Below are 22,049 nucleotides of genomic sequence, written 5' to 3' on the forward strand. Positions count from 1 at the left end.
ACTTAGGTAAATAAAATCAGCTTATACAAATAAAAGCAAGAACTGGAAATCCAGTCCTGCTGCAGCTCTGATTAGCAGGTAGAATAGCAGAGAAGAGAAGAGAATAGCAGAGAATAGCAGAGAAGAGAATAGCAGAGAATAGCAGAGAAGAGAATAGCAGAGAAGAGGAGAAGAAGAGGAGAAGAAGAGGAGAGGGAGAGGGAGAGGGAGAGGGAGAGGGAGAGGGAGAGGGGAGAGGGAGAGGGAGAGGGAGAGGGAGAGGGAGAGGGAGAGAGAGGGAGAGGGAGAGGGAGAGGGAGAGGGAGAGGGAGAGGGAGAGGGAGAGGGAGAGGGAGAGGGAGAGGGAGAGGGAGAGGGAGAGGGAGAGAGAGGGGAGACCAATTTGGAAGAGACCTTTGAGATCATCGCATCCAACCTATCACCCAACACCACCTAATCAACTAAACCATGACACCAATTAACCAGGTTGGAAAAAACCTTTGAGATCAAGTCCAACCTATCTTTGAACACTATCTAATCAACTAAACCATGGCACCAAGCACCCCATCCAGTCTCATTCTAAACACCTCCAATGATGGTGACTCCACCACCTCCCTGGGCAGCCCATTCCAATGGGCAATCTCTCTTTCTGTGAAGAACTTCTTCCTAACATCCAGCCCTGGTGCAGCTTGAGACTGTGTCCTCTTGTTCTGGTGCTGGATGCCTGGGAGAAGAGACCAGCCCCCACCTGGCTACAACCTCCCTTCAGGTAGTTGTAGACAGCAATAAGGTAGGAAGTCTCCCATTCTCAGTGAAGTAGAAGAAGCTGTATAGCACTTACCTATGAGCACACGTGCTGCACAACAAGAGCATTATGTCAAAACACACACAAAAGGGGGTGGAGGTTTCCAGACACAGAGGGAAAGAGCTGAGAAATGGGAAGGTGGCATTTCAGGCTCACACTCATTTTCTCAGTGAGACAATAACTGACACAAAAAGGAATAGCAATGCCTCAAAGGGGGATTTCATCTTTGCTGCTTCTGTTTCTTCCTAAGCTGTTTTAGGGAAGTTCAAGCCCACAAAAGGAAGAGGGGATGTCCATGGAATAACCTCAGGGCCACATTACATTGCTCTTACTTAACAGTACCAGGTTCTGCTACAGGGCTGACTCCGCATGCAGGAGACTGCAAAGTCATGCTGAAACACTGGCGATCTACAACTCAAGCCACTGCTTCCTCTTCCTTTCTAGCACAGCATCTACATAAACCAGCCAGTAAGAGAGTTCTCAAATGTGACCAAGAATTTGGAAATGTTCTGCTCTGCTTGTCTTGCACACTGCAGTCAGGGCAGAGGAAGCAGATGTGCACCAAAGGGACACCAGCCACACGCCAAGAGCACAAATAATACGCTGGACAAGTTGAAAATAAGAGCTGCGCATGCAGTCCTCCACTCTTTCCCAGGCAGACATGGACCTGGGGGGTACTAGTTGATATTAGGCTGAACATGAGCCAGCAGTGTGACCAGGTGGTCAGGAAGGCCAGTGGTATCCTGGCCTGGAGCAGGAACAGAGTGGCCAGCAGGAGCAGGGAGGTCATTCTGCCCCTGGACTCAGCACTGGTTAGGCCACACCTTGAGTCTTGTGTCCAGTTCTGGGCCCCTCAGTTTAGGAAAGATGTTGAGTTGCTGGAAGGTGTCCAGAGAAAGGCAACAAAGCTGGGGAGGGGTTTGGAGCACAAGCCCTACGAGGAGAGGCTGAGGGAGCTGGGGCTGTTTAGCCTGGAGAAGAGGAGGATCAGGGGAGACCTTATTGCTCTCTACAGCTACCTGAAGGGAGGTTGTAGCCAGCTGGGGGTTGGTCTCTTCTCCCAGGCAACCAGCACCAGAACAAGAGGGCACAGTCTCAAGCTGCACCAGGAGAGTTTCAGGCTGGCTGTTAGGAAGAAATTCTTCAGAGAAAGAGTGATTGCCCTTTGGAATGGGCTGCCCAGGGAGGTGCTGGAGTCACCATCACTGGAGGTGTTTAGCAGGAGACTGGATGGGGTGCTTGGTGCCATGGGTTAGTTGATTAGATGGTGTTGGGTGATAGGTTGGATGCGATGATCTTTGAGGTCTTTTCCAACCTGGTTAATTCTATTCTATTCTATTCTATTCTATTCTATTCTATTCTATTCTATTCTATTCTATTCTATTCTATTCTATTCTATTCTATTCTATTCTATTCCTGTTGCATTCCTTCAGCACCAATTTTTTTAACATTAAAAGGACATCCAGATTTTAAATTACAATGAAATATGCCACCATAAGTAGTGCTGCAGCTTAGTGCCAGCTGTCTGCCCAGCAACAATACTGGAGCAATACTCTCTTACGAGGAGAGGCTGAGAAACCTTGGGCTCTTCAGCCTGGAAAAGAGTAGACTGAAAGGGGATCTTATCAATGTATAGGAATAACTAATGGGTGGAGGTCATGAGGATGGGGCTGGGCTTTTAGTGGTAGTCAGTGATAGGACAAGGGGCAGTGGGTACAAGCAAGAACACAGGAGATTTCACTTGAACTCAAGGAGAAGCTTCTTTACATTGAGGGTGACAGAGCACTGGCACAGGCTGCCCAGAGAGGCTGTGGAGTCTCCTTGTCTGGAGAGTTTCACATCCACCAGGATGTGATCCTGTGCAACATGATCTAGGCATACCCATGTCAGCAGAGGGGTTGGACTACATGATCTCCAGAGGCCCCTTCCAGCCCCTACCATTCTATGATTCTGTGAGCAGCTCCTGCTTTACTGCTGCTCTGCCGTGTGCCCTCATCCTTAACTAAAGAGGGCTCTGTCTGAGCGAGCCCAGAGCTCATTTCCCGTGGTGCATGCAGCCTTCAGCCTCTCTGCCAAGACAGCCAACACCAGAAGCAATTATGGAAGTCACTCAGTGATGTGATCTCCCATCCATGGGGCATGCAAATCAAACCGCTCCAGCAAGAGTGGAGTGGGGGAGCCACCGGAGAGCAGAACTCATCTCACCTTTCCCTGCACAGCACACCTCACTCTTTCCTTATGACAGCACCACAGCTTGACCTAACCATTGACCTACCTAATGCAACATGCCCACTGTAATCAGCAGCCAGGAAAATTAACAGCACCGCTCTCTCAATCTCTAATGAGGTTTGACAGACTTTAATTAAACCTGAAGAGGGGCAAACTAGCCAGTGGTGAAGGTATGCAGAGGGAGGGAGTGCTACCTGCACTGCAGCTGTGCCTTGTGTCATCCTCCTCAAATTCTACTACCAGAGGAGCTTGAACAGCTTTAGAGGGTATCTTGGCACTACCAGGCCACCCATGGCAAGCTACAGCTGTGTAATTTAAGCTGTGCCATTCTCTTATTTAAACTCAGCTGCCTGCTTAATTAACATAGATGGTGCAGAATGTTCTCCTGTGGGCTCACAAAGGATGCCACTTCCTAGGTTTTCAGTGGATTCCTGTGCAAAGTTCCCCCTGAAGACAGATTTAGGACCCTGGTCTTTAGCCAATACTTGCATCTTCTTGTTCAGACTTACTGCGCTGTTGCTGGGGCATGTTCCCAGTGCTGCAGTTTCTGGTTCAGTGCAGGTGTAGGTGGGAGCTTGCTGGCTTTTGCCAGCTTACAGCCAGTGCCTGCAAGCCCCAGGGTGTATGGGCCCCTTCACCACCATCAAGCTTCATCTTGCCCATCCACTACTCAGCCTAGTCTAACCACAGGGAGGGAGGCAGGGAATTGTCTCTTGGAAGGCAGGAAATATTTCATGGAACTGGAAAACAGTTCTCAGTATTTTTCTGAAGGAGGTTTTTGTTCTCAGGTAAGATTGCTTTCCTAAAATCCAAGTGAATCACAAGAAATTTTGCCTGGGAGAGTTAGAGGTGTGGCAAAAGCTGGGTTTTGGTTAGCCAAACCTCTGCATTTTGCTTAGCTTAGCCCTTTACCTTGCCAGAAGCCCCACAACATCCTGATGAAAAGGCCTGCCTTGGGGACACCATCCCTATCAGAAATCCCCAGCTTCCAGCAGGAAAAAAATACCAAATTAAAAGGCTTCTAATTTGCTTTACATTCCAAACTGAGCCAAGAGACAGAGCTAGTGGCTGAGTCACCCCACAGTGCATCTCCTGGACTAGGGCAAATCTCTGCCTTCTGCTCACGGATGTGCCCCAAAGATACTTCCAGGCGTTCCTCCTCCTGCTCTGCTGAAGCTGCAGCTCCCAAGCCCTCTGCACCCCGTGCTAAGCTGCCAGGACTGCTCGCTCCCAGGAGGGGATCCCCACCACTGGCACAGACAGATGCCATCAGTCACATCCATTTCCCATGGCACAGCCAATCTGTCAGCCCTGGTGACAGCTCTGTGCTGTGATGGCTCTCGGAGCCAGCAGCGCAGCCGGCACCTGGAGCACAGACAATGCTGCTGGAAGCAGACAGAGCTCTGGGCCTGCCTTTGCACCTCTAAAGCCACAGTGGTCAGTCTCTTATGAATAAATGGCTTTCACTCCACTTTTGGGGTCCATTTTTTTCCATTTTCCCATGGCTGGCTCATTCCCATCACACAAACCAAACCAGCCAGCCCTTACTACTCGACACATGTGAGAGCTCACGTGCAAAGCCCCTGGACTCTGGCTCCCAGAGAGAGCACTGGAAAGCAAAACCAGGGAAACAAGCTGCATTCATATGATTTATCTTTCACACAGGGGCTCCACCCTCTCTTTCAAGACCATGCTTTCAGATAATGAGAAACAGGGCATTCCCACTCCTCATGCACAATCCCCCTCTTATTTCCTACGCAATGAGGAATTAAGACATGAGACACTCTCAACCACTTACCACAAGAGCTGTCTCTGGCTTTGACTCTGATAATCCAGCTTGACTGATCTTTCTCTGGCAGTGGCACTGGTGTCAGCTGAAGTGATAGATGGCCTTTACAGCCCAAACAGCCTTTGGGATAGCTGGTTGAAGATTAAATTCCTAAAACTCTCAGTTTATGCTTCCTCAAGTTACCAAGACCCAGGATATTCAGGGATACTCTTTTTTTCCGCCACTGTTGGCTTAGAAACAGGAGCAAAATAAAGAGGGTGAGAGTCTCAAGTAGCTATGTTGCATCTATTGCTAGAGGAAAGCCAGTTTTGTGCCCAAATTTTCTACCTTCCCAAATTCCTGATGACAATGACTCACACATGTTCTGTCCTTCCTATTGTCTCTCCTTTGATGAGTTTTTACTCCCTGTCTCCTGGGTCAGGTGTGATAGGAGTGAATGGTATTGCCTACAGAGAGAGAATGAAGGTGGAGTCATGGCAAGAACAACAGCTGAGCTGCCACAACAGACAAAATGCCATCAGTATAGTCTCTGTGCATCCTAGGAAGATGAAGACTACTGACTTTAGGCAGTTCTTAGAGACACCACAGTTGCCAGGTCACAATTCCAGCTAAACTCATACTCTGCCAAGTCTTTCTCAAGTTATCTCTGAGGATTGGTGGTGACCCAGGCAATGGAACAATGGCTGAAACTTTAAAAGCAGTCAGATTGATCATTAAGATGATCATCAAAAACTGCTAATAACCTACTGATTCATGGCTGCTAGAAGGAAAGTTTCACTACAGGCAGTTAATGTTTTTCTTCTTCAGCTTTCAGAGGTGCTTTTGTGAAGATTTTACTGTTTAAACAACTAGAGCTTAATGAATACTCAAACAATTGTCTCCTTGTAAGCTCTCAGGACAGCCAGTGATGACTGAGGTTGAAGATAACTTAGAGAAGGACCCAATAGCAAGAGGTGAGCCCCAAGGTTCTCACTGATTAGCACAATTGCCTGGTGCCCTTCAGAGCTTAAATATGTGACCAAGTTACTGCAAAAGAAATGTAAATGCACTTCAGATGACCCCCAGCAACTGGCTGTGTACACAGACTTAACCCTCAGCAAAGACAGAGCGATCCAAGGGATGCATGTACATAGACAGCAGTAAATATAGACCAGAGCCAAGCTGAACACAGCCTCCAACACCCTTCAAAATCAAAACCCCACAATAAAATTGGTTGGTTGGTTCTGTCATACTGATACAGACCTAGAGCCATTTCTAGGGCAGAGACTGAGAGGGTAGCCCAAGGTGTTTCTGTCTGACATGTGTCATTTATACTTAACACCTTGGAGGTATAGATCTGCGTTGGCCCTCCTGGAGATCAAGAGCCAGCGGACCCTGAGCACAAGCACACAGCACAACTAAGCTGTGTCTCAACACCTGAGAAATGTTGGGACTGACACACAGTTGTGTTTTATCAAGGAATGTGACATCCAACCTGCTTTCTCATTACAAAAGCAGCAGGACCACATTTTTAGGAAGGAGTCAGTTTCGGCTCTCCGTGCTTGAGGATTTTTCCAACCACCATACAACCATAAAGTAAACAGAGGGAGCAGGGTGAATTCAGGTGAAGACTGACTCAGGATTTCTGAGGCAGCATCAAGTGCAAACAAGATCTTTGAGATAAATTAGTGACTAACTCCAAGTGAAACAGCACTGACAGATGCACTCTGTGCCACAGGGCAGTCATCCTTCTAGTTTTAGAGGTGATTCTTCCTGGAGATCAGAAGTAAAACAGTGGCAACTTCCACCACAGGAGTGATCTGCAACCTTTTCTTCCCAACACCTAAGGGAGGCAACCCATTATGTGTGGTCACACCATGTGCCCTGCTGCCTCTGGCAATTTCAGCTGAATAGGAAGAAGAGGAGCCACTAACACACTGTGGTTCTATGAACCTTGGGAAAACTGGGGGGCAAACAGAGCAGAAAGTCTCTGTTGGTGCTTCTGCTAGGGAAAAGGCTGAGAAATTGAGCTCTCCTTCAACACCAGAGAATGTCCAGAAAGACACAGTAAAAAGCAGGCCTGACTTCTGCCATTATAATGCACCCTGACATTCTTCAAGCAGCTGAGTTCCTGTCTTGTAGGATGCTTCCTGCTCTTGACCACTCACTTTTCCTCATTGGCTGCAGTGCCTGAAACACTCTCAAGACAGTTTGTTCCTGTAAATGCTTTGTGACTCCTCCAACTGCCTAGAGTGCTCTTAGCTCTCACCTTTGGGATGTCTTTGGAAGCAGACTGGGAGGATGCCCAGCTGACAATCCACTTCCCTGTCACACTAGGGGATCTGATTCAAAGTCTGGTAATGCAGGAATCTGAGTCCTGATTTCAGTAGGCCTGCAGAACAACTCATGCCATTCTTAAACCTCTGCTCACAGTGAGTAGCAGCTGAGTCTCTTAATCATCACAGAGAAGAAAGGAGAGGGATGGGAAAACGACTGCCTCCCAGCTCTCTTACTGAGGCTTTAGACTCAGTGGGGGCCGGCTCTCCTCCAACTTTCTGCATTGTTCCTTTGAAGCATACTGCTCTTAGATCCTGTTGAAACCAAGGTACTGGTAGTCTTAGTGGGGGAGTGATTATGGTCTCCCCCAGGCAACCAAGGAAACTGCAGAGAAGGCAAGGGAGAATCTTTCCCATATCTCTGACGAAATGACCCTCTGGGACTGGAACTACTGAGACAGCCTAACAGTAGGGTAGAGTACCAGCACAATACCAAAGCTTCTGAAACAGAAGTTCCCCAGATTTCCCAGTCCTCTCTTGTTGTTCAAAGACTCCTCCTCCATCAAAGCTCAAACCCTCGCAGGACCAGCAGATCATGTGAGAGGCATCAGAGGATTATTAACTTGAAAGGAGCGGACGGAAAGTGTGTCAAGCACGCCCAATCTTTGAACTGGGTACTTCAACATTGCATTGCAAAATAAAAGACAACTGCACATTCATTTCTCTGTAGAAAGAACACATTGCACAAAGCCACAAAAGTTACAGGGCCTTCATGTGAAGGAGAACAGAAAGACCAAGCTTGACTTGTTGTAAATGGACTTGGAAAGGCAACAAAGTGATGCCAGTTTTCACCAGCTGAAGATACAACCAAATGTCTGTGGTACACTGAAGACAAAACTGTGATGCCTGCTCGTTGCAAATGCTGTTATCATGTGTTAATCACTAAGACATTTCTTTCCAGAGTGGATTATGGTGCTAACAGAAGTCCAGGAATTTGGCCTGTTATGAAGACTATGCCTTCCTCTGAAGTGTACAGTGGATGGTGGGTTCTATTAACAGCAGCCAGCTGCAGGAAAGCCTACAGGTTTTTCTGTCTGGTAGCTTGTGTTTACCTGCAACATCACCTTTCCTGTGTCTTCTCCACACCCCTGTCCCTGTCCCCCAAGGATCAGTGCTGGGCCCTGTGCTCTTTAACATCTTTATTGATGATCTGGATGAGGGCATTGAGTCCATCATCAGTACATTTGCTGACGACACCAAGCTGGGGGCAGGAGTTGATCTGCTGGAGGGTAGAGAGGCTCTGCAGAGGGACCTCAACAGGCTGGACAGATGGGCAGAGTCCAAGGGCATGAGATTGAACACATCCAAGTGCTGGGTTCTGCACATTGGCCACAACAACCCCATGCAGAGCTACAGGCTGGGGTCAGAGTGGCTGAGAGCAGCCAGGTAGAGAGAGACCTGGGGGTGCTGGTTGATGGTAGGGTGAACACGAGCCTGCAGTGTGCCCAGGTGGCCAAGAGGGCCAATGGCATCCTGGCCTGCATCAGGAACAGTGTGGCCAGCAGGAGCAGGGAGGTCATTCTGCCCCTGTACACTGCACTGGTTAGGCCACACCTCGAGTCCTGTGTCCAGTTCTGGGCCCCTCAGTTTAGGAAGGAGGTTGACTTGCTGGAGTGTGTCCAGAGAAGGGCAACAAAGTTGGTGAGGGGCTTGGAACACAGCCCTGTGAGGAGAGACTGAGGGAGCTGGGGTTGCTTAGCCTGGAGAAGAGGAGGCTTAGGGGTGACCTTATTGCTGTCTACAACTACCTGAAGGGGGGTTGTAGACAGGCAGAGGTTGGTCTCTTCTCCTAGGCAGCCAGCACCAGAACAAGAGGACACAGTCTCAGGCTGCACCAGGGGAGGTTCAGGCTGGAGGTCAGGAGGAAGTTTTACACAGAGAGAGTGATTGCCCATTGGAATGGGCTGCCCAAGGAGGTGGCGGAGTCGCCATCACTGGAGGTGTTCAGGAGGAGACTTGACAGGGTGCTTGGTTACATGGGTTAGTTGATTAGGTGGTGTTGGGTGATAGGTTGGACACAATGATCTTGAAGGTCTCTTCCATCCTGGTTTATTCTATTCTATTCAAAAGCACAGTAACGTTTTTCAGGTTGACACTGACTGGTCTGGCAGCATTGAGCAACACAAGAGGGATCCATGCCTTGCCCCCATACTGGCATCTCATGGCATCAACATCTCTGAACTGAAGGCTGCTGTCAGTGTGACCTTAAAGGATAATGACAATGGCCATCAGCCTAGAGGCCATGGCACAGTCAGTGTTGTTTCTTTCAGGTTCATTTTCTCCTAAAAAGTGAAAGAGGATGCTCAGTATTTTCTACAGCAGCACAGAGACCTGAGAAGGGAGCTTCCTATTTGTAGAAACCCCCTGCTGCTCCTCTTGTGGAGCAGATGGCAAAGGAATTAATGGTCAATATCTGTGCCAGTCTCTATCACTGGCATCTCTGTAACACCCCAGAACTTGGTGGCACCACCACTGAGGTCATATCTAGCAATTTCCACTCTAAAACCCTTACAGGACTTTATATCATCATCATATCATAGCATCAGTCAGGATTGGAAGGGGCCACAAGGATCATCTAGTTCCAACCCCCCTGCCATGGGCAGGGACACCCCACACTAGATCAGCCTGGCCAGAGCCTCAGCCAGCCTGGGCTTAAACACCTCCAGGGACTGGGCTTCAACCACCTCCCTGGACAACCCATTCCAGGGCTTCACCACTCTCATATCAGAGATGCTAATGTTGGTCTCATATTCACTGACAGAGAAATGAAGATAGAACCCCTCAGAAATGTCACCAGTGTTCAACTGGCCAGCAGTCAAAACAGGAATAAAGATGAAAGCTCAAGCATGGAGACATCTCACTTATCAGCCATCTACCTGAGACAATGTACAGCTAGGGCTTCCAAAAAAAAGAAAGCTGACAAACTTAAGCAGAATGAGCACAGGAAATCATCTAAATACACTGAAAAAAAACCCAAACCACCACCAACACACATCCCCCCCCCAAAAAAAAAAGAAAAAACCAATCCCATACTCAGCTAAACAAACAAACCAACCCAAAAGCCAAGCCCCACCCCCCCCATCGACATGAATGCCAGCTAAATCTCTTAGCCAATTAGTAAACTGGCAAGAAAGTGGTGCTGACCTATGGAGAGCTACAAGGAGGACTGCATCTCTCCTCTGAAGGAAGACTGAGAGAGCTGGGCCTGTTTAGTCTGGAGAAGGCTGAGAAGGGATCTTATCAACAGCTATAAATATCTGAGGGGTGGGTGTCAAGAAGAATAATGCCAAGCTCTTTGCAGTGGTGCCCAATGATAGGACAAAGAACAATGGGTCCAAGCTAGAACACAGCAGGTTTGACCCCCACACAAGGAGGCACTTTTTTTACCGTGAGGGTGACAGAGCACAGGAACAGAAAGGTTGTGGAGTCTCCTTCTCTGGAGGCTTTCAAAACCCACTTGAATGTGTGACCTGCCCTAGGTGATGTTGCTTTGGCAGGAGGGGTTAGAGTCAATGATCTCTGTAGGTTCCTTCCAACCCCTAACACCCTGTGTTTCTGTGACCTGGTCTCCTACAATTGCACAGGAGAGAGTTCTGATTCTCTATCGTTTTGATAAAGAAATTGTAAGCAAGGAGATATTTTGTAACCAGAATTACCCCACACACAAACATTCAGCAAGACAGTCATAAAATCAAATGGAAACAGACTCATAGGTTTTTGTATAATACAAGCAACTAGTACAGCTGCTTGCACTTAGAGGAGCACTGGGTGTGGTGGGACGGAGGACCTCCTGTCCCTAATTCTTAGGTGTATTGAAGGTTGACTAAGGCAGGATGCTGTGTTACACAGACCCAATCAAAAACAGCATTTCAAAATGGCTTTTTTTTCCCCCCCTACAACTGAAAAAGCAAGTCTCATACAGGAGTTTGGCTAACTTTATGAAAAAGACCTTGGTCTGTTTGAGAAAGTCAGTTCCTGACAGTCTGACCTTCAAGGGCAAGGCAGCTCTGCTCTTACAGTGCTGACGTGGATACTTGCTGCTCTCCAAGCTAGGAGAGCATGTGTCTTTCCATGTGTCTGACCTCTGCTCCCTCTTTTCATGGTTGGGTTCAGAGGTCTTTATTCCTTCATTTCCTTTACAAATGCCTCAAGTATCATAGTATCATTCAGGGTTGGAAGGGACCACAAGGATCATCTAGTTCCAACCCCCCTGCCATGGGCAGGGACACCCCACACTAGATCAGCCTGGCCAGAGCCTCAGCCAGCCTGGGCTTAAACACCTCCAGGGATGGGGCCTCAACCACCTCTCTGGACAACCCATTCCAGGGCTTCACCACTCTCATGGGGAAGAACTTCCTCCTCACATCTAGCCTGAATCTCCCCACCTCCAGCTTCATTCCATTCCCCCTAGTCCTATCACTACCTGAGATCCTGAGAAGTCCTTCCCCAGTATTTTATGTGCACATGGCACCTGATGAGAATTTTTGGATGCAAATCCACCACCTATGCAGACATCATGGTTAATAATAATAATAATAATAATAATAATAATAATAATAATAATAATAATAATAATAATAATTAAAAAAAACAACCAGGTTGGAAGAGACCTTCAAGATCATTTATTAGAGAGTTGCCAGCCGTTGAAATGTGCTGCCCAGGGAGGTGGTGGAGTCACCATCCCTGGAGGTGTTCAAGAGGGGACTGGATGTGGCACTTGGTGCCATGGTTTAGTAGCCATGAGGTGTTGGGTGACAGGTTGGACTTGATGATCTTTGAGGGCTTTTCCAACCTTATTGATTCTATGATTCTATGATTACCCTGAAGTGTAAGCACTCGTGGCGTGGGCTGGAAACAGCTGCTTACCTTGCCAGCTGAAGTCCACAGAATGGAATGGTGTTCCACCTCTCTGAGCACAGGCACTGCATGCATCTTCATATCTGTAGCACCAACAGGCAGCTATCAAATTTTGGATAGCAACTTATTGAGTGTCCTTCAAGTATCACTTGCTCCCTCCCAGTCTCTTCCTAAACACCTCCAGTGCTGGTGACTCCACCACCTCCCTGGGCAGCACGTTCCAATGGCCAATCACTCTATGAAGAATTTCTTCCTAACATCCAGTCTAAACCTCCCCTGGTGCAGCTTGAGACTGTGTCCTCTTGTTCTGGTGTTGGTTGCCTGGGAGAAGAGACCAGCCCACACCTGGCTACACCTGCCCTTCAGGTGGTTGCGGAGAGCAGTAAGGTCTCCCCTCCCTCTCCTCCTCTTTTCTGGGCCAAGCAACCCCAGCTTCCTCAGCCTCTCCTCATAGGGCTTGTGCTCCAAACCCCTCCCCAACTTTGTTGCCCTTCTCTGGACACCTTCCAGCAAGTCATCTTTCCTAAACTGAGGGGCCCAAGTTTGAACCAGTTTGTAAAGAATTCACTCAAAGTCTCAATCTGGCATTGCAAAAAGGAATGTGAGCTCCAAGAGGAGAATCATTAGCAGCATGGCCTCTTCATTCTTGCACTCCTGGTTTCTCCAAGTCAACAGAATACTTTCAGTGAGAGCAAAAATGACAGAATCACACCCAAGGTGTTAAGTGTCTTCCTTGCTCATGAGGTCATTGAAAACTTTGCATTCCCCAGTGTCTCCCTACTTACAGAACTTCTCCAAGCAAATGCTCCAGGTGAATGGGAGCAATGCGCTTCAAAAACAACAACCACAGTCCTGGGTGGCTACGGAGAAGATCCTATGAAGACCATGCTCAGGGGAAACACAGCAAGGAGTGGTACAGAAATAGGCTGTATCTCAGCTGCATTTTCTCAGTGCATCTGCACAGAAGGCTGATATAGAGGGAGAGATAACAAATCACATCTGCCAGACAATACTTTAAGAATGGTCTTTGCCATACAGTCACCGCTGGAAAGTGCCAGGGAGGCAGAATCTCTGAATGAAACAGTTCCCAAACAGAGCTGCCCAAAGCAGTGTTTACTTTAGGGTATTTTTTTAATGAATAACATGCAGGAACCTAATAGAGCCAGAGACATGGCACAGATGCTATGCCTCCCTGTTAAGATAAGATGCTTACTAAAGGGTAAACCACAAAGCTACCTTCACTTGGTCAGGGTTCTTCCTATCTACTTCCAGATTAATACTGAAGGACAACTTTTTTCCAGCTCAGAGGGCACTGTGTTCTCCTCTCTATATAAACATCACAGATTCACCTACAAAAGAGAACAGAGCATTATCATATTCTGAGTTTTGTGTTTAAAGGCCCAGGCTACATACTCAATTCCTCCTTTGTTGCTGAACTCAGATCTGCCAGTGCAACTCTTATTGGGCAACACATCTTTTGAAGTCTCACAGCCAGGACAATGCTCTGCTCAATGTGAGTGAAGGTGACGTGTCCTGGACTCTTCTTCCCAAGTTTTCTGTTGCTAATAAACAGACTGTGACTCACTGAGGCACTCACATTTACATTCCTGTAATTTCCATTTTTACTTCACTCATTCAAATCCAGCCCGTTGTGGCTTGCTCAGCTTCTATTTGCCAAATACTCACTGCCTGCCCTCAGACAGCAGCCAGAGTATGATTGAACACAAAAGGAGATCTAGCCAGGGCGCTGCAAGAACAGAGCAGCTTCCACAGCTGACAAAGAGCAAAGTGAAGAACTCCCAATAAAGAAAGGATCTGAAATATTAGTGCCTCTTCACTACCAGTAGCACAGTCTCAAAAGGTGAAAAGCAAAAGCTCAAGCCCAACAAGGGCAATCAGAAAGAAGAGCCCAAGCTGAGTAGCAGCCAGCCTGAGACTTCCCACAATAAACAGCCAGCTTGTCATCACATCAGTGCATTATCAAAAGCAGCTCACACAGCTTCTCTCTGAGCTGCAAAGGAACAGGGCTATTTATTTTGGCTAGTTATGAGAGCACCACATAGATATGGCTTTAGCTATCTTCATCTCAGATAATGTCCTTTCACATTAGCCACCTCATCAGCATCTGGGGGAAGAAGCAGCGTTCAAGCACAGATGGTTCTTCAATGTCAATCTCCTGCATCTAGATTATCCTCTGTGCAACCACAGAGCTCTGAGCCATGCCCATTCTGCAAAGACACAACCACTCCTCTGCCCAGCTAAGGACAGGACAGGGAGGAACCACCCAGCAGGCTGCCTGAGCTGGGCAGTGGATTTGGCACCGAACAGGCCACAAGGTCTAACTTAACGTTGCAGCTTTCCTTACCCAACCACTCCTGGCTTTCCTCTCCCCACTGAAATGCCCCAAGAGAACCTTGTTTAGAAGAGCATAGTCCTGGAACTCCTTGCAGACATATCCCTCAATTAAGATGCTCAGAAGCACTGCTGAGCCTACATGCAGAGACACAGAAACAAAACCAGTGCTAGAATACCTGCTCTTGAAGAAAAAAGTAGCTCCAAAGTGATGAGGAACAAGAGAGGCCACAGATTCTGTTCATGTAGATGCTGAAAATGCTAATGAAATTTTAGCCAAGTAGCTGTGTTTTAGAGGAACCTTTGTGGAGCAGAAACAGCCTAGCTAACAACATCCTCAGCTTGATTCCATTTTCCTAGGACCCTGAGGAGTTATATTCGTAAGTAATGAAGACATCTGGACATCTGCTGGGTTTTCTGTGTCCTATAGGTTTCCAGGAGAACATTGCCTACATTTCTGAGGCTCTTGGCATTTCAACATTTTCTACAGCAATATTTATCTGCTGCCTGGCTTCCTAATCTATATGGCAGTCATGAAGCAGGTTCTCTAACATCCATTTACAATTTCACCAGAGTAAACACACCAGAAGCTGCTTAATGTTCTCCCTCTCCCTATCATACACTCTCAGCTATATTTCACATTGCAGTCGATGTTATGTTTACATAATATATACTTTATGTAACAGATTATGTTACTCTACTCCTGGTACAGCCTGCCCAGGACCTTTCAGCATCCAGCTCTGCTCTCCAGGGCGTGCAGCCTGGCTAAGTTTTCACTCCTCTTGTTGCAATTTTCCAAAGCAGTGCAACTGCCTCAAGATGGATTTTAAAGCCATTTCTAAGATTACATCTAAGAAAATAGGTGGGAATTACAGCCTAACCCCTTCTCCCATGCCCTGAAAACTGACACCCATTGCACTGACAGATGCTCACCTCCTTGTGATTTGGAATGAGATTTGTGTCTTGGGATTACCAGGAGGCTTGCCTGAGGTGCACAGCTGTAGCAGGTTGCCATTTTCCCTGCCTTCCTTATTCCTCTTGGAGAACATTTTCAGTTTTCACTTCCAAATGAGATAGAAGAGAGGAAATAGAATCCATCCCAATGATCAGCTGATAAAGCTGGGGATTTTTGGAAAGGACTGGTTAGGCCACACCTTGAGTATTGTGTCCAGTTCTGGGCCCCTCACTTTAAGAAGGACATTGAGACTCTTGAACGTGTCCAGAGAAGGGCAACAAGGCTGGGGAGAGGCCTTGAGCACAGCCCTGTGAGGAGAGGCTGAGGGAGCTGGGGTTGTTTAGCCTGGAGAAGAGGAGGCTCAGGGGAGACCTTCTTGCTATCTACATCTACCTGAAGGGAGGTTGTAGCCAGAAGCGAGTTGGCCTCTTCTCCCAGGCAACCAGTACCAGAACAAGAGGACACAGTCTCAAGCTGTGCCAGGGGAAGTTTAGGCTGGAGGTGAGGAGAAAGTTCTTCACAGAGAGAGTTTTTAACTGTTGGAATGGGCTGCCCAGGGAGGTAGTTGAGTCACTGTTCATGGAAGTGTTCAAGAGAGGACTGGATGTGGCACTTGGTGTCATGGTTTAGTAGTCATGAGGTCTTGGGTGACAGGTTGGACTTGATGATCTTTGAGGTCTTTTCCAACCTTATTGATTCTGTGATTCTATGACTGAATCCCTTTCAAAAGCCTAGAAATGCACCCCACACATTGATGTTATTCACTTTCTTCAGGAGCTGTACCTGTAAAGGACAGGACTCACAGAATGGTTTGATTTGGAAGGGACTCTTAAAGACCATCTCTTCCAACCCTCCTGTCACGGGCAGAAAGACCTTCCAGTAGATCAGGTTGCCCCATGACTCAGATGAACAAATAAATCTAATAAAGCATTTGCTAAGCCAAGCCTCTCATATGTGTTTGCACACTGCTCTGCAGATGCACCTCCATTCTGACCTGACTTATTATTGGAGAGCAGCCAGGCAGAGAGGGACCTGGGGGTGCTGGTTGATTATAGGCTGAACATGAGCCTGCAGTGTGCCCAGGCAGCCAAGAGGGCCAATGGCATCCTGGCCTGCATCAGGAACAGTGTGGCCAGCAGGAGCAGGGAGGTCATTCTGCCCCTGTACACTGCACTGGTTAGGCCACACCTCAAGTCCTGTGTCCAGTTCTGGGCCCCTCAGTTTAGGAAGGAGGTTGACTTGCTGGAACGAGTCCAGAGAAGGGCAACAAAGTTGGTGAGGGGTTTGGAACACAAGCCCTGTGAGGAGAGGCTGAGGGAGCTGGGGTTGCTTAGCCTGGAGAGGAGGAGACTCAGGGGTGACCTTATCACTCTCTACAACTACCTGAAGGGAGGTTGTAGACAGGCTGATGATGGTCTCTTCTCCCAGGCACCCAGTACCAGAACAAGAGGACACAGTCTCAGGCTGCGCCAGGGGAGGTTCAGGTTGGATGTTAGGAAGAAGTTCTATACAGAGAGAGTGATTGCCCATTGGAATGGGCTGCCTGGGGAGGTGGTGGAGTCGCCGTCATTGAAGGTGTTCAGAAGGAGACTGGATGGGGTGCTTGGTGCCATGGGTTAGCTGTTAGGGTGGGTTGGATTGGTTGATGGGTTGGACACGATGATCTTGAAGGTCTCTTCCAACCTGGTTTGGTTTATTCTAATAAAGGTTTATTCATTCCCTGTCCCGTCCCTAGCAGTGCCAGCTGTGCACTGCTTAGCTCAACTAAACATTAAAGACATTTTAAAGAAATAAAAAAGAAAAGAGAGAAGAAAAGAAACCCCCCTCACCCCCCTCCCTAGACTCTAGGAGTTGTTAATACCAATTTTAAGCTGTGCCCTAAGATCTGAACCTAGATATCCAGAGGATATTCACCTTTTAAGCTACAGTTTCCAGCTGGCTGCTTAGGGCTCATTCCTTAACGCAAATACAATTTGGTGGTATCTGGTGCATAAATCAAAGATGTGGCTAAAGTCTCAGTCAACTCTTCCCAGAATAAATGTTGCCATTTAAAATGTGGCAATCAAGCTTGCAAAGGGGAGGAAAGAAATGTCAGTTGCAACCCAAGTGATTCTCTCAACAAGCTGGGTTCCTGCTTCAGTTTTTTCGTTTGATAAAGCCACTTATCTGACTGTATGAAAGGTCATAAGTGGTTGTTGGAACAGTGGAAAGTCCACACAAGGATTTTTTGCCACCCTGCAACTTTTGTTTAAACTTTTAGTTGAATCACTATTTCAGTTCCTGGAGCTGAGTCATTTCACCTGCCTTGCACACAGACACACACCAAGCAGTCCCGCGCTGTGGAGCAGGCACAGAACAAGCAAGCAGCGAGGATGAGCAGAGGGCTGCAGCTCCTCTCCTATAAGGACAGACTGAGGGAGTTGGGGCTGTTCAGGCTGGAGAAGAGAAGGCTCTGAAGAGACCTTATTGTGGCCTTCCCATGTCTTAAGGGGGCCTACAAGAAAGCTGGGGAGTGAATTCAATAGAATCAAATAGAATAGAATTGACCAGGCTGGAAGAGACCTTTGAGATCATAGAGTCCAACCTATCATCCAACACCATCTAATCAACTAAACCATGGCACCAAGCACCCCATCCAGTCTCTTCTTAAACACCTCCAGCAATGGTGACTCCACCACCTCCCTGGGCAGCACATTCCAATGGGCAATCACTCTCTCTATGAAGAACTTCTTCCTAACCTCCAGCCTAAACCTCCCCTGGCGCAGCTTGAGACTGTGTCCCCCTGTTCTGGTGCTGGTTGGGTGCCTGGGAGAAGAGACCAACCCCCACCTACAACCTCCCTTCAGGTAGTTGTAGACAGCAATAAGGCCTCCCCTGAGCCTCCTCTCCTCCAGCCTAAGCAGCCCCAGCTCCCTCAGCCTCTCCTCACAGGGCTGTGCTCCAAACCCCTCACAAGGTAATGATAGGACTAGGAGAAATGGAAAAAAATAGAGATTAGTAGAATCAGATTGGATGTCAAGAAGAAGTTCTTCACCATGAGGGTGGTGAGAGCCTGGCACAGGTTGCCCAGGGAGGTGGTGGAAGCCTCATCCCTGGAGGTATTTAAGGCCAGGCTGGATGTGGCACTGGGCAACCTGATCTAGTGTGAGGTGTCCCTGTCCATGGCAGGGGGTTGGAAGCAGATGATCCTTGAGGTCCCTTCCAGCCCTGACAACGCTCTGACTCTGTGATTTTACAGGAGTGTCAGTTTCCTTGCGTGCGCCAATGCAGGGAGCGGCTCTGCTCGTTTCAAGGTGCTCATGCACAGCTCTGGGTGAGAGAACTGCATTCCTCATCACTCCTCACCTCAGCACACAACAGGCAAAACCCAGGCCTTCTCCTCAGTCCTGCTGCACAGCGGGAGCCTCAGAGAAGTGACCTTGCTTCAGATCCCTTTCTAGAGGCAGAAGGGTTTAGATAGGCCTGACAGCTTTCACAGGCGAACAGATTCGGTGCCAGCCTTCTGTGCTAAACTCATGTGCTTGTGGCACATCTGTGAATGCCTTTGTACAGCTCAGGTAATTAATGAATTAATTAAAAGAGGTGTCAGTTCTCTGAAGGCTGTCTCTACAGCTGCCTTTGTATGGCATGCCTGTGCCATTTGTTGAAATCTTATAAGACCTTGTAAACCACAAGCATTACTAAAATACTTTTTCCCACTCACGCTCTCTCCCCCTTCTTTATTTCAAGTCTGTGTAAAACCTTTTGCTAAAGATCCAGATTCTCCCACTGAAACCAAGTGCTACTTGTCTGGAAATAGATCTTCTCTCTGCCTCAAAAAGCACCCAGAGCAGATGGCCAGAGACAAGACACTCTTATCACAAGCTCACGCTGTCTCTCTGATTACACATCAGAGGAACAGTCGAAGGGAAGCATTAACTATTACAGGCTTCTATATTGAAGAGGCCAACATCTGGCTGAAGGGGAGAATAATTCATGTCAGTACTGGGGATGGCAAATGGGATCTGAGTTTAAAATCTCTTAATGCTCAGCTTCAGTGCCAGGCCAGAGCAAAAGAAATTGCTCCCAGAAAACGCTATTTGGGAGAGCTGTCAGAAACAGGGGAGCCATGCTAACTGTAAAACTCTGCAAATCTTCTCTGAAGAACTGGGGGTGGGGAGGAAGCCTTTTAAAAGTTCAAGAGCTGTAGCCCTCATTTCAGAGGATGCAGGGCTGCTTGCATCAAGCTTTATTTTTACAGAGAGTGAATCATTTCTCACTGGAAGGGAGCTGGGATCATTCTGCTGTCGGTATCTCTGCCACCAGCAATGCTAAAAATACAAAACACCCCAAAGTCAGCCACGGTTGTGCTGTCAGCTCTGGACCTTTCTACATGATCCTCACGGTCTCTTGCATCTACTGACGAAGAGCAGGAGCAGATGCTGACACCTTTCACATCAGCCTGTTCAAGAGTGCAGGGCTGGGCCCACCCTCTACTCACACATTGAAAGAAAAATGCTCTTGCTTCTCCATTTATCCTCAATAGTAAATATTTGACTTTTCCTCCTGTTCTGATAAAGAATGGCAGCCTATAATTATAGCTAATACCATAAAGGTTGCTGTGCTGTCACTCACTCCTGCTCTCAGCAATGCTTGAGAACTCCAGGACTCTATAATTGCCTTTGCTGCTCTGAAAGGGCTGCTTAGCTCACGCCCAGCTCAGGAAGTCATGTAGTTGTGACTCTTTTCCCTCTGAAAAGGATGGTGTGGGAGCCAGAAAGCAGCAGCAGATCCTTTTCCAAAGCCCCTTTGCCTTTTTTTATGTTTTAATTCACAATAATGGCCTGAGAATGCATGTTGCACAAGTTTATCTCCCAAATCACAGCTCCAGAGCCAGCCAGTAATGAGTCTTTCATTTTAATTGATTATTTACATATACTTTAACATCCACCTCCTCCGGAAGAGAAATTATCTTGCAACACATGAAGATAGCTGTGCTAATTACCATTTCAGTTGCCATGAAACAGTCCTCAAATGTGGGTCCCTCCCATCTTGTTATAAACAAGGTCCTGGGGTGTGGTTTGCTCACCAAGGAGCAGTATCTCCGCAGCTTAACTAACAGTGTGTGTTTTCACATAGGGTAGGATTGTGCAACCACATGTGGTCTCGAGCTGTTGTGGAGGCCAGACCTGGGGTTTGCACCAACTTAGACAAAAATCACAGAGGAAAACTCTAGCTGTTGTAGAGGACAGAATTGGGTTTGCACCAACTTAGACAAAAATCACAGAGAAAAACTCTAGCTGTTGTAGAGGCCAGACCTGGGGTTTTGCACCAACTTAGACAAAATCACAGAGAAAAACTCTAGCTGTTGTAGAGGCCAGAATTGCACCAACTTAGACAAAATCACAGAGAAAAACTCTAGCTGTTGTAGAGGCCAAAACTGGGTTTGCACCAACTTAGACAAAAATCACAGAGAAAAACTCTAGCTGTTGTAGAGGCCAGAACTGGGTTTGCACCAACTTAGACAAAATCACAGAGGAAAACTCTAGCTGTTGTAGAGGCCAGAATTGCACCAACTTAGACAAAATCACAGAGAAAAACTCTAGCTGTTGTAGAGGCCAGAACTGGGTTTGCACCAACTTAGACAAAATCACAGAGGAAAACTCTAGCTGTTGTAGAGGCCAGAACTGGAGTTTGCACCAACTTAGACAAAAATCACAGAGAAAAACTCTAGCTGTTGTAGAGGCCAGAACTGGAGTTTTCACCAAGTTAGACAAAATCACAGGGAAAAACTCTAGCTGTTGTAGAGGCCAGAACTGGGTTTGCACCAACTTAGACAAAATCACAGAGGAAAACTCTAGCTGTTGTAGAGGCCAGAATTGGGTTTTGCACCAACTTAGACAAAAATCACAGAGAAAAACTCTAGCTGTTGTAGAGGCCAGAATTGGGTTTGCACCAACTTAGACAAAATCACAGAGGAAAACTCCAGCTGTTGTAGAGGCCAGAACTGGAGTTTTCACCAAGTTAGACAAAATCACAGGGAAAAACTCTAGCTGTTGTAGAGGCCAGAACTGGGTTTGCACCAACTTAGACAAAATCACAGAGGAAAACTCTAGCTGTTGTAGAGGCCAGAATTGGGTTTTGCACCAACCTAGACAAAATCACAGAGGAAAAGCTCTCTTGGATATCGCCTGCAGTTCTGGAAACCATTAACTGACTGCCTGCTGCACCAGAGATGTGTGCTCAGGGAGGCATTGCTCTGAACCAGTCTCATCCTGGATCTGGTTGCACAGCTGGAATTTGGGAAAGGGGCTGCAGTCTCACCTCCTTTGGCCACTGTAACAAGGCAGCTGGAAGCTGGACTTCCTACCAGGTTTGATCTGGCAGCAGGCTGCTGGGGTGGCCTGTTCATTCTCATCCTCACTTTGATGATAAGTGTTTTGTCTAGGGGAAAAAGAAAAGGCACTTTGTAGTTCTGTTGCAACAGAAACAGCTACAGTTTGGTTGAACATGGAGATTCAGGACGTCACATTTCATCTGGTTTACACCAGATAATATTTCATTCAGTGGCATGGGAATCTCACCTCATTTCCCTTGGCAAAGTTGCTCTTTTGTGTCTTATCTCTAACTAGATTATAACTTGATATTCAAATGCATAAGGCTACTCTGTATATTAACTTTGATTCCCAGTGAATTTCAGCTTGGCATGATCTATAAGAAGAATTTATCTGGTATCATGGAAATGAAACCAGGGCAGAATATGTGTCTCTTGGAAGACAAGACACATGA

General features: G+C 47.4%; 1 long non-coding RNA gene across 3 annotated transcripts in view; it reads right to left on the bottom strand.

The window, feature by feature from the left end:
• LOC137450910 (uncharacterized) overlaps window positions 1–21,695 on the bottom strand; it is a 33,573-nt gene extending 11,878 nt beyond the window's left edge. For 2 of the 3 annotated variants that reach the window (XR_010989681.1, XR_010989679.1), the window contains exon 1: window positions 11,984–12,410. This is a non-coding gene — a long non-coding RNA (uncharacterized lncRNA). Of the gene's footprint in view, window positions 1–11,983; window positions 12,411–21,584 lie in introns of those variants that run through there. The other variant, XR_010989680.1, reaches the window with a different exon arrangement.
• Between the last annotated feature and the right edge of the window lie 354 nt (window positions 21,696–22,049).

This window comes from Melanerpes formicivorus, unplaced genomic scaffold (genome assembly GCF_026170545.1).
Source record: "Melanerpes formicivorus ecotype bairdi unplaced genomic scaffold, bMelFor1.0.p_v2 SCAF_38, whole genome shotgun sequence".
NCBI classification, from domain to species: domain Eukaryota; kingdom Metazoa; phylum Chordata; class Aves; order Piciformes; family Picidae; genus Melanerpes; species Melanerpes formicivorus.